This window comes from Myotis myotis, unplaced genomic scaffold (genome assembly GCF_014108235.1).
Source record: "Myotis myotis isolate mMyoMyo1 unplaced genomic scaffold, mMyoMyo1.p scaffold_m19_p_15, whole genome shotgun sequence".
NCBI classification, from domain to species: Eukaryota; Metazoa; Chordata; class Mammalia; order Chiroptera; family Vespertilionidae; genus Myotis; species Myotis myotis.
Window position 1 is genome coordinate 6700591 of NW_023416319.1, and position 12396 is coordinate 6712986.

Genomic DNA, 12396 nt, shown 5'->3' on the forward strand with positions numbered 1-12396 from the left:
TAAAAATTAAGCAGGGCCTGGTTCCTGTGGCTGAGAGATAGAATGTGGACTCATGAACCAGGAGGTCACAGTTCAATTCCTGGTCAGGGCACATGCCCAGGTTTTGGGTTCGATCCCCAGTAGTGTGTGTGCAGGAGGCAGCTGATCAATGATTCTCTCTCATCATTGATGATTCTCTCTTTTCCTCTCCCTTCCTTTCTCTGAAATAAAATTTTAAAAAATTAAAAAAACAACAACAGCAACCCCACAACTTCAGCAGGAAGGAAGCACTGATTGGCAATCCAGAAAGAGTCAGCCTTTAAAATCACGAGTGCTTCCTCTCTGGCCTCCCTCTTCTCCTATGGGGTGATTGAGTTAGATGCTAAGATTCTTCAACTCTGACATTCTAGGATTCAAAGGTTCTGTTTGGCTAGATGTATGTAGAAGTTTACACCCAATCTTGTATTAATAATCTATTAGGGAAAGTATGGTCATTTCGCTTTACTATCAGACTTACCTGAAAATTTCATACTGCTTTGAGGTTCCATTGCTTCCATATAAAGCAATCCTGATGGACCCACTCATTTCCTTTTTTCCAGCCAGTGTGACTGATACCCTGTATCTCCAACCTGTGCAAAGACAAGATACTGTCAGTTCAATGAACTCATCTTGTTGGAAAAAAAAATGACCCATGGGAACATCCTTGTTCCAAGCTCTGAATCCCCTAGGAGTGGGAGTTAGGGGCGAATATAACGAATGGTTTCCTTCAATGCAGTTGGGGTCCCAGGAATTCTGATGGTAGGTGGGATGAGAGACTCAGGGGGAAGTAAATATTGCAGGTCAGCATAATCTCTTCCCATTCCAACCAGGTGTGTGTTCAATGGATGGAGGGCGGCTGGTTACTATACCCAGGTACCCAGGTGCCACCATGGACTGTACCAGAAAGACCACCGGGAGAGGGAGACGTCTGGGCTCCAACATTTGGATAAATCACTTACTGCTGCCTTCTTTGTTTTTATTTTTGTTATTTTCCCATGCTATGGACATGTTCTCAGTGGAAAAACAACACAGACAATTTTTAAAAAATGAATAAACCTTTCTCAGCGCTCTGTCCACCTGCCCTCCATCTCAAGGTCTCCCCAGTTTGGTCTGCAGACTTAACCAAGCCCCGCGGGGTGATTTGCTGCCCGGGACAATGGCATTGTCTGGAGATGTTCTTGACTGTCACACCCAGGGAATGGGGTGGGTGCATCCAGGGCTACTGGCACCTTGCTGGAAGAGGTCACGGATTTGCTAAACATACTGTAATATACAGGACAGCCCCCCAATAACAAGTGATCCAGTCCCAGATTCCAGTAGAGCTGAGGTTGGGATACCCTGACCGAGAGCTCTCTATGAGCATTTACACACACACATATGACTGTATAAAACATTAGGCTTTTGCCTGTATGGTATGGCTCAATGGGTCAGTGTTGACCCACGAATCAGGAGTCATTGTTTGATTCCTGGTCATGGCACAAGCCCGAGTTTCAGGCTTGATCCCCAGCAGGGGGTGTGCCTATCAATGATTCGCTCTCATCATTGATGTTTCTATATTTTCCTCTCTCTCCCTTCCTCTTTGAAATCCCTAAAAATATATAGGCTTTTTCCCCTTCTGTAAAGAGTATGCACTGCTCTTCTCTATTCTCTCCATCCATCACCAGGCCAGACTGACTCACCGCCCTTCACTGTCCTGTCCTGTGCTCCAGAAGGTCGGCCTCCCCAGGGGTCCTTTCCGCTGGCTTTCCCTTGGGTTCAGCCCATAAGAGGCTTGCAAGGAGGCCAGCAGCAGGAGGAAGGAGATGGAGGTGCTTGCTCCCCTGCAGCCTCCTTGCTCTAGTACCAAGTGTCTGGCAGTAGCTGCCTTCACTCCATTCCTGGAGCCCTGAAGCCACTAGATTCTGGGCGCCTCAGCATCCCTTGTTTGTTCTTTCTACCCTGTCCACTCCTTCAAAAGCGGGCCCTCCAGTGAGGTCTCCTCGTTGAACCACTTGAATGAGCTCTGTCTTCTGCAGAGACCCTGACTGGAACAGGATATATTCCGTGATTTTTTGATATTTGCTTTTTTACTTAATATGCCTTAGAGGTTTTCTAGATCCTTCCTTGAATGGTTACATACAGGATGTGGTTGTTTAACAAGTGGTGGATATCTAGCTTTCTCCCTGCGTTCTTTTTGTATTAAAATCAGTGCTGCGGTGAACATCCTTGAATACCTTCTCCCGCACACATGCAAGTGTTTACCTAAGGTGCGTTCTGACTTAAAGGAATATGCTTGTAAGACTTTATAGATACCCTTAACCGTTATTGTGTATGCTAGGTGTCCTATTACATGAAATACTGTGTGTAAACAGTGTTCTGTGAAGTGCTGCATAAATGTTTTTCAATGTAAAACTCCCTGGGAAAATACATGCTCTTCTGTTCAGCCATCATGTAATATTAATTATATCAAACAAATCTTGATGCTTTTACTATCTTCCTTTTAAGTGAGAAGCTGGGCAAAATAACACCAAAAAGCACAGCATGCTCACGTGTGTGTAAACAGGGGGACTAGCATGGCGGATAATCATGGGGTGCCTTTGCCCTATCTTGCCTTCTTCTGTTAATGGATCCGTCCTTCCTGCCACAGGGTGGGGTGTACATGTGACCAGCTTGGGCCATTCACGGTCGATCTACTGCGCTGGTCAGGATTATTGGTTAAAGGGGTGAACGTGAGAGGCAAGACAAATGCCATTCTACCGTCCATCCATCATCATTTAAGCTGGCTGGTGTTAAGTTTCTATCCATTGCTACCAAGGGTCCTAACTAACAAGGTTGATACACCTTTTAAAATCATTTGCAGCTTTTAAATGGGTACAATGGAAACTTACTAGTAAAGTTACCACTCTCTCCTGTGTTCAGGAAAAACGTTTGTCCCACGGCGCTGGTGTTCCTCTGAAATTGGTCAGCATAGTGCCCCATTTTGGGACATCCTGTGACTGGACAAGGAAAACAGCCATTCTAGTGGAAAAACAAAAATCTGTCTGTGAGTGGTAGGCCTTTCATTCATTCACTCACTCAATGATCAACTCATCTTCCCATCCATGCATCCATCCATCCCTCCCTCCCTCCTTCAATCATCCACTCATTCATCTGATCATCTTCCTATTCATCTGTCCATCTACCCTCCATCCATTCATTAATGCATCCATCTCACCTATGCTGTCCAGGCATCCTTTGAGAATTTTTCAGAATGAAAAGTTGGGGATATAGGGAAGGCGCCCCCTGGGTCAGGTCTGTGCCATCTGCCGCCTGCCCACCCCGCTCCCCGGAGGAAGAAGGCTCTGCGAGGCTCAGCATTACCAGCACCTCCTCTTACTAGTCGTGGAGTTACATCTCTGCTCTGTTCCAAGCCACAGGGACAAAACTAACAACCACAGAGCCACCCCACCCTCTCCAGGCCCCTGGTGAGACCCACCTCCTGAAACTCCTCGTAGGAGGCACAGGGGTAGCCCAGGAAGCCATCTGGGTTGAGGATGCTGCTGGAGTAGTACCTGTGGCTCCTCATGTGATTGCAGAATACAAGGTTTCGGGTTACTGAGGAAGCAAAAGCCACAGGAGCTCTCAGGAGAATCTCACTTTTGAAGCTTGAATGTTCTGACCTGAATAAGGAGTCACCTCCTCATTTCATAGAGGGGAGTCAGCATTTTTGAATGCCTGGGTCACAATTCTAAGTTCCTGTCATTGACTTTGACATATTTTGGGGCAAATAGTTAATGATCAACATTTACAGCACATAGAGATGGTATCTAGGGGCTTCTTCAGTCATGTGGTTTGGCTCTGGTCACTTACCTCTGCCCCCCATGTGCCCGTGTGCTGAGCAGGGCCTGTTCGGAGCTGGGCACGTGCTGGGGAGGGACGAGTTCTAACAAGGACCTGTGTCCTATCCTCCAGGGGCCAAGCTTCTGACAGAAGTGAAGGATGAGGTCTGGGGGCCATGGGGATAGTTAGAAAAATATACACAAAGGAGAGACAGAGAGAGGAAGAGAGAGAGAGGAGAGAGAGAGAGAGAGAGAGAGAGAGAGAGAGAGAGAGAGAGAGAGAGAGAGAGAGAAAGAGAATAGCTTTCAAAAGGAATCTTACACCATCAGCCATTTGTTGAATGTTAAGACCCAGATTGCTTGGTCTTCTGATTTTTCATGAGAAACCTGCATCTTCAATTTGACATGACAATGTTCCATGCTTACATGACAGCAGTGCATTCCCTCTTTAAAACTGGTCCCATGAAGGCCGACTACCGGCTGCTTTGGGCAGGGCTGGGCCAGAGGGCCCCAGTTTGAGAACCAGGGACCATACCTGCCTGGCCTGTCCCAGGAATGCAGATTTTCTGTGCCCATGGCCCCAGGCTGAGAAATTCCTCCTCCTTGGTAAGCCTGAGGTCAAAGCAGTGGAGACCAAGGTCCCCTGGGCCCTAGGCCACTGTGTCACTGCATTTTATCTACCGCCCTTTTCTTTAAACCCAAGTCCTCTTATTTGAAAAACTGTGTTTTTTTTTTATTTCTTTTTTTTCTTTCCATTTTTCCAGCTGCTTGGTACAAAACCTCTCATGGTGTGATGCACAGTGACCCCAGACATACCTGGGGACCACTTCTGGGAGGTCTGGGGTCCTCTTTGGGCTGGTGGATTAGCTCTGCCTGCCCCATGGCCCAGGGACTCCTGCACCAGCACTCATCACCAGACAACACAACCTGTTTCAAACTTAATTGTTTCTTTCACCCAGAATTGCTGCACAGGGATCCATAATAGAGGGGCAAGTGGATTTAATTGTTCCTCCAACCCAGCGTTTGGGTGACTGGGAGCCCACACAATAGACGCACATCCTGTGGGCTTGTTCACTGTGAATTGCCCCTTTAATTAAAGCTGGGTTCCTTGCTATTATGTGGGTTCTGCTGGCTGCTTCTGGAAGGGGCAGCCTCATGTGACTCAGTGTTCCACAAGCAGGTCTTCCCTGGAGTTACCTGGTGCGGGGCAGAGCGCTGAAAGGCTCCAGTGGCTGAGGGTGGATGTTGGCTACTGCTTTATCCACTCTATTCATTCACATTAAGCACATGGAATATTCAATGCCACAGAAGGCCTCTCTGCTCAGTGGAGTGGGCTGTACTGAGCGCCTGCTCTGGACCAGCCCTGAGCAGGGTACTGGGGTATCTGGGATGCCCGGGAAACTCCCAGCGGAGACAAATAAACACTAAAATGAAATGATGGCAGACTCAAAGCCTCCATGTTCCGGGGAGAGATGAAGCCTGATCTCCAGGGAGAGGCACCAGGAGAAGAGCAGAGGCCAGACAAGGACAGGTGATAGAGGTGGTGCTTTAAGTCACCTCATCGTAGGGGGATTGAGCCTGTCTCTCAAGTAAACATAGACCTCATGTGTACGAAAAAGGGGCCACATACTAAACCTGAGAACCTCAGGGGAGGCCTGCATGGTGGCCTTACAAACTCAGAGGCCGAAAGGAACTACCTGATCCTAAAAATTCCTAATTGAAAGTTGGTCATGGAGGGTAGTCCTGTCCCAGGCCTATAGCTTCCTTGACAAATGTCAATCTTTATTATTTTTTTTTAATCCTCACCTGAAAATATGTTCATTGATTTTTAGAGAAAGTGGAAGGGAGAGATAGAAACATTGATGTGAGAGAGAAACATCAATCAGTTGCCTCCCATATGCTCCATTACCAAAAATCAAACCCAAAACCTTTTTGGTATATAGGACAAAGCTCCAACCAACTGGGCCATCCAGCCAGGGTGACAAGGAACCTTTACCTTAAGTGAAACTGTTTTCTTTTTGCATCTAAGAAAATGCACCTTTTAAATATCAAAGTAATCCTTTCCAGATCCCTCAGGGCACCCCCTTATAAGAGCACCAGATCCCAGAACTCCTCACTGTGACCTTGTTCCCCAAATACCACCTCTATGTGCTGTCCATGTTGATCATTAGCTATCCTGTTCCCACCCATGTAAAAGAATGTGTCTCTCTATTTTACTTTTTATCCAGTTCCAGAGATTCCCAGTTTTACTTTCCTCCCCCTCCCTAATCTACCACCCGTGGATTTCATGGAACCCCTATGTCTCCTGATTTTATTCTAATGTATAAAATAAGCCGCAAAACTGCCATTCTCCGGAGCATGTTCTCAGTCCGTTGAGATTTTGCTGCCCAGCAATTGTCATCAGTTTGGCTCCAATAAACTCATAAAAATTCTCTACAGGTTTGGAATTTCTGACACTGACATGCACAAGCCTCATCCCCCCTAGACCTCCAGGCCTCCTGCTCCCTGCACGCGCTCCCCAAACCCACAAAGCCTGTCCCCACTCGGTCCTTTTACCAGATCAGTCCCTTTCCCATTCCAGCACCTGCCCACAGCAAAGGGCAAGAAAGTCAAAGCCCTTGCAAGCCTTTGTGGGCACCCTTCAAGGAGCAAGCAGTGTAAGCAGCTGGGGTGGGTGTGGGGCACAGCTAGAACTAGTATTTGTCAACGTGCCCGTCCAGCTCAGGCCTCAGCATCCTCGTAGGGGGGTTGACACTGGCTGTGTAATCATGGGTCCCAGGTTTGATTGGGTATGAGATTGGGACTTTGCAGCCAGAAACTGAACTTTAATATAAGGTGGCCTTGGGCAAGTTTGATAACTGTTCAGACCCAGTTTCTTCAGCTGTAAACTGGGGATAAGCAGAGTAATTCCCTCAGGTAGTGACAATGCCTGGGAGAGAATAAGCTGGACATGGAGGCAAATTCAGTGCTACCAGGGCCCGGCCATGCATCCTGCCTTCTCCCCAGGGAGGTCACTGCCATCTTGCTTTGCTAATGCACGTACCGTCCCGGAGTCCATTTATATCATCAATGGACGAACGGATAGTTTTCTCACATCCAGGCATTTGCTCTCCTCCGTTTGGATAGAAATCCAGATGGCCCACCTTCTGGCTCATTCCAAAACCTGAAACATGGGAAGAGGCAATGAGCAGGGAGGGAAGGGGTCCCCAGGCCAGGTCATGGCCCCAGAGAGCGTCCGACTCCTTCTGACCACAGTGAGAGTCTTCTTGGTGAACTGTCCCCTCAGCACAGCCACCCCACCAGGCTTTGCAAAAGCCTCTCCAAGATGATCCCATAGCAAGACAAGGAAGGGGGAGTGAGCAGAGGCAGTGAGCATGCCCACATGTGTATTTGCATGAGTGTCTGTCTGTCTGTCTGTCCTGGGGAGGCTGTGACAATACCGATATCCCCTGATACCATTATGCATCATAGACACCTATCAGGACTGGTGCAATTCCCATTCCTGTACTCATTCTGAAATTTTGATTTCTATGTTAGAAGATTATATTGAGATCTCATTGTTGTATTGAGAGCCCAGCATAATGGCTGGACACTTTGGCTTTTTATGCACACAGACCCGTGATCACATCCTGGTCCTATTTACACACCCCTCTTCTCAGGCAATTACTAAAGTTTTCAAGCCTCAGGATCCTCAGCTATGAAACAGTAATAATAATGCCCACTTTCTAGGGTTGTTACCATGATTAATGAGCGAGTATGTACAAAATGTCCAATGCAGCCCATGATAACTCTATTATTAAAAACATACCCTTTGTTGGCATGTTTCATGAGGTGTTACATAAGAAAATATTGAAAAAAGAACATTGAGTTCATGTAATATTACTTTTTTACATAATTTTATTTATTTTAAATTTTCATTTCTTTAAGCTAACAACAACTCACCCATTTTATTTTAGAAGCATTAAATAAAGGAATATATTTCATTTCGATCGACACAAACTATAACTAAAGTTTCCACAAATGAAGTGAGCAAAATATTCAAACATTAACATTTAATTTTGCAAGTATAGGTCAAGCATCTACACTAATAAAAGACAAAGATGCTAGTTGACCGTAACTTTGCTATGCCCAAGCCATGCCCACCAGCCAATCAGAGTGACTATATGTAAATTAACCCAACCAAGATCGCAGCTGGCAGCCACGGCGCTGGAGCCAGCAGGAGGCTTGGTTTCCCCAGAGATGGAGGAAGCCAAGCTCCCCCCCTGCTCTGGCCAGCTGTGGCCTCCACAAAAGGCAACGAAATTTCAATTATAGATGCTAAATAAATCCCAGATACCTGCTTCCAGCCAGCCTCCACTGGGAGGTTGGGTGGCTGGGGGCTGTGGCCAGCCTGCTAACAGCCATCAGCCCCTCACCCAGGATGGCCACACACTCATGGGATGAGGGTCCCTGCTAGGGGCCTTGGCTAGCCTGCAAACAGCCATCAGCCCCTCACCCAGACTGGCCAGGGACCCCAGCAGGACCCTCCACCCTGAAGGGGCTGTGGCCAGGCTGCAAACAGCCATCAGCTCCTCACCCGGCCTGGCCAGGCACCCCATTAGGGATCCCTACCCTGAAGGAGCTGTGGACAGCCTGCAAACAGCCATCAGCCCCTCACCCAGGCTGGCCAGGTACCCCAGCAGGACCCCCACCCTGATCCAGGACACCCTTCAGGGCAAACCAGCCGGCCCCCACCCATGCACCAGGCCTCTATCCTATATAATAAAAGGGCAATATGCAAATTGACCCTAAGAGCAGAGCAACTGGAATCACTGGTCACTCTGACACACACTTACCACCAGGGGGCAGATGCTCAATGCAGGAGCTTCCCTCTGGTGGTCAGTGTGCTCCCACGGGGGGGACAAGGGGGGAGCATCACACAGCTGCCGAGCCTGCAGGAGCCTCTATGGCAGTGGTTCTCAACCTCCCTAATGCCTCGACCCTTTAATACAGTTCCTCATGTTGTGGTGATCCCCAACCATAAAATTATTTTCGTTGTTACTTCATAACTGTAATTTTGCTACTGTTATGAATCCTAATATAAATATCTGATATGCAGCATGTATTTTCATTGTCACAAATTGAACACATTAAAGCATAGTGATTAATCACAAAAATAATATGTAATTATATATGTGTTTTTCCGATGGTCTTAGGCGACCCCTGTGAAAGGGTCATTCGACCCCAAAGTGGTCATGACCTACAGGTTGAGAACCGCTGCTCTACGGCCTCTAAGGGAGGCAGCGCTAAGGAGGAGTGAGACTGGCTTCTGGCTGGTGAGCACAGAGGTGGTGGCAGAAGCCTCTCCTGCCTCTGCAGCAGCACTGAGGATCCTCAACACCTCCCCTACCCCCACTCCCCTACCACCAGTGCAGGAATGGATAGAGGAGATAGGGAAGGTCACAGGGTTGAGGACTGAGCAACAGCCTTCCATTGGCTACACCAGTGTGTGTCGGACCTGCCTGGGGCCACAGGCTGATACCACTGGCGCTGGGCTGGCTGTTTATTTGTAGCTGGCACCCACTTTGACTGGTTGGCATCCAAGCTATAACTGTAGTTAACCATGTTGAATGCCACCCCTGGACCTACTCTTGCCAGTTACAGCCCTGGTCACCAAGAGGTAGAGTGAGGCACTCACCTAGGTTAGGGACTGTGGGTGAGGTGTCTGTGTGAATCACATCCACAAACATGGCGTCCGACGGGTCCAGCCGCACCTCCTCGGGCATGCCCTGGAAGCCTGGTTCTGCCGGATCCAGTCCTGAAAGGGGGAGGTGGACAGTGACAAACCAGGTTCCAAGCCCTGGACCCACAAAATCCATGTGGCTTTCTGCCTGAAGCAGGGGCTGTGCCCAGCTCATCTTCAAAGAGAAGCAGAGGGTGGGAGGAGCATGGCCCACAGACTCAGTGACCTATATTCTAACCCAGGTTCTGCTCAAGGTCAAAGGCATGTCTTCCCTGAGCCTCAGTTTCCTCATCTGAAAGTGGGAATAACAGCACCCTACCTTATGGGGCTATTGTGAAGACCCCACGCAAAGGTATAAGAGAAAGAACTTTGCATCTGAAAAAGTCCCCGAAAGCATAATCTATGAGTCCCCCATCCTTCCCCCAGTGCCCAGCACACAGCCCTGGGCACAGGAGACAGCATCACACTGTGTGCACAGTGACACACACGGGACTCAGCGGTGTCTGCGTCTATGTCTTGTGTGCCTTCATTTGCCTAGTGATTCATTCATTCATTCTATTATCTACCATGTGCTTCCTGTGACAGGTCTCAGCTACTTTCATTTTCTGCCTGTAGCTGGCACAGCCACGATAATTAATATTTGTGGAACTGATGAATTTGTATTAAAAAACCATTTCACTGTTCAAAAATCTGCTGGACTGTAGCAATAATAATCCTGAAGTCATGAGTTGAATGTGCTAGTTATATTTTTCTTTTTTAATAAATGTGTTTTTATTTACAATCCTATATTTTTTGTAATTCACATGAAAATGTATGGGCAATTATTTTTTAAATCTAAGTCTGGCAGCACCTAAAATCAGTGGCCCTGGAGGACCAGTGGGGGCGCCCTTGGCTATGAGAAGTGCCTGTGTCTGGGCTTCCATTGACTTATAGGCCTGTCCTTGTCACCCCACCACCCCCACACCACCCCCACACCCCTTACCTGTGATCCTGCCCACGCAGCCCCCCAGCCTCCTGCCCGCCTCAGCAGCTGCGTGCGCGCCCAGGCTGTGGCCAATGAGGTGCACGTTCTCCAAGCTGTAGCCCATCTTGGTCTGTGGAAGGATGGAGTGTCAAGGGCCCCCAGTCCCAAGGCTGGGAGGGAGGTTGGGGGGTGGGGGAGAGGGAATGTGGGAGGGGGTGGCGACAGTTCTGATCAGCGGCCTCTGTGTCCACTGCAGGCGGCCTGTGGAACCTGGCCAGGCGCTGCCTGCTCCATGCACACCCACCGCGGCCTCCCTCCCCTCCCGCAGGGCCTGGGCCTGCCTGGAGAGCCTGGGTAGCGGGCACAGTTCTGGGGTGCTCTGGAATAGACCTTCCAGAAGGCGGTAAGGGGCTTTCCCCTTTCTGAGAAAGAAGACCCATCCCAGAACAGACTCCAAGGACGGCTTATTTCAAAAGGGGAAACTGAGGCCCAAAGTGGTTCCTTTGCCCCAGGCGCCACTAGGGATCTTCAGGACACTCCAGGAGGGGAAGGCTGCAGTTTCATTCTAGTAAAACGCCCCTCTGTGTGTCCAGGCTTCCAGGCCCAGCCCCTGCACACCAGTCCCCAGGCTGCCTCTGGGCGCACAGGGTCTGCCTGCCCCCTCAGGCGCCTCCCCTCAGGATGGGGCTCAGGAGGATTTACCGACAGCTCTTGTATTAAGAACGCTGTCTCGGCTCCCACGACTCGAATGTTGTGGACGGCTTGGTTGTAACCTGTCCTGGCCCCACGCCTCCAGTCCACGCAGATGCAGTTCACCTTCTCCACCTTAAACATTCTCTGGGGAGAAAAAACAAGAGGGAGAATCCAATGTATGAACAGGCACAGGCCGCACACTCCAGAGACAGGAATTCACAGCCTCCAAGCATCTCATTTGTGTCAGAGTTTTCATATTCCTCCCACTTGTCCTAATCCTCACCACTTCACCAGGAACTCAGTACCTGATCCCCACTTAACAGATGTGCTCACTGAGGCCTGGAATGGAGTAAGTGACTGGCCGAAGGTCTCCCAGATGGTTATTGACACAGCCAGGCAGAAAAAGGATCGCTTACTACATCAGGGCTTAGCCAACTGTGATGGGAGGGCCAGATCCACCTGCTCATATAAATCAAGTTTTATTGGGAACAGTCACACCCCTTTGTTTACATATTCTCTCTCCCTCTGCTTTGGAGCAGCAACAGGGTTGAGGGAAACCATATGACCTGCCAATGCTAAACTATTTACTCCCCAGTCCTTTACAGGAAGTTGGCTGCCACTTGTACTAAGTTCGCTGCCACTGTACTGGGTGCTGAAGCCACGGGAGGGCTGCTCTTATCTTCCCAACAATGAGTAGGGGGAGCTAGAAGGTATTAACAGAGAGGATGACATGTCGATGGAGGTAGCTACAACTCTCCCCACATGTGCATCTTTTATATTATGTGGTGTGGCCGCCGTGTGCTGCCCAAGCTCAGACTGGTCCCGTGATGGGACCAAGTAACTGTCAGAAAGAGCCACTGCAGAGCCTCTGTTCACTGGAGGATGGCCTGGACTACCCCGGGGACTGAGGCAGGGAGGAGTGGCCCGAAGGCCAGGGCCTGGGGATGGACATGTCCCCTGACTCTCCCAGCTCCACATTCACATGGCGTCCTTCTGGGACTTGGGGACACGTGTGAACGCCCAAACCGCCAGAGGAGCAGCACACCCTTGGGAAGAAGCTGCTCGAGGTCTCCCCAGTGCAGACTAAGCTGAAAGCCATGCCCAGGGGCACCTCTAAAGACTAAAGCTACATACACAAGGTTGTGGTACTTTATAGACAAGACACCTGGCTTTGCATTCCCACCTCTGGATTCAAGTCTGGG

The 12396-nt window shown here is 49.2% G+C and overlaps 1 long non-coding RNA gene across 1 annotated transcript; it reads right to left on the bottom strand.

The window, feature by feature from the left end:
* Positions 1-521: 521 nt before the first annotated feature.
* LOC118670238 lies at positions 522-3534 on the bottom strand. Its single transcript, XR_004972260.1, has 3 exons — positions 3473-3534; positions 2886-3015; positions 522-608 (listed from the first exon to the last, which is right to left on the bottom strand). It is a non-coding gene; the product is annotated as an uncharacterized LOC118670238 (long non-coding RNA).
* Between the last annotated feature and the right edge of the window lie 8862 nt (positions 3535-12396).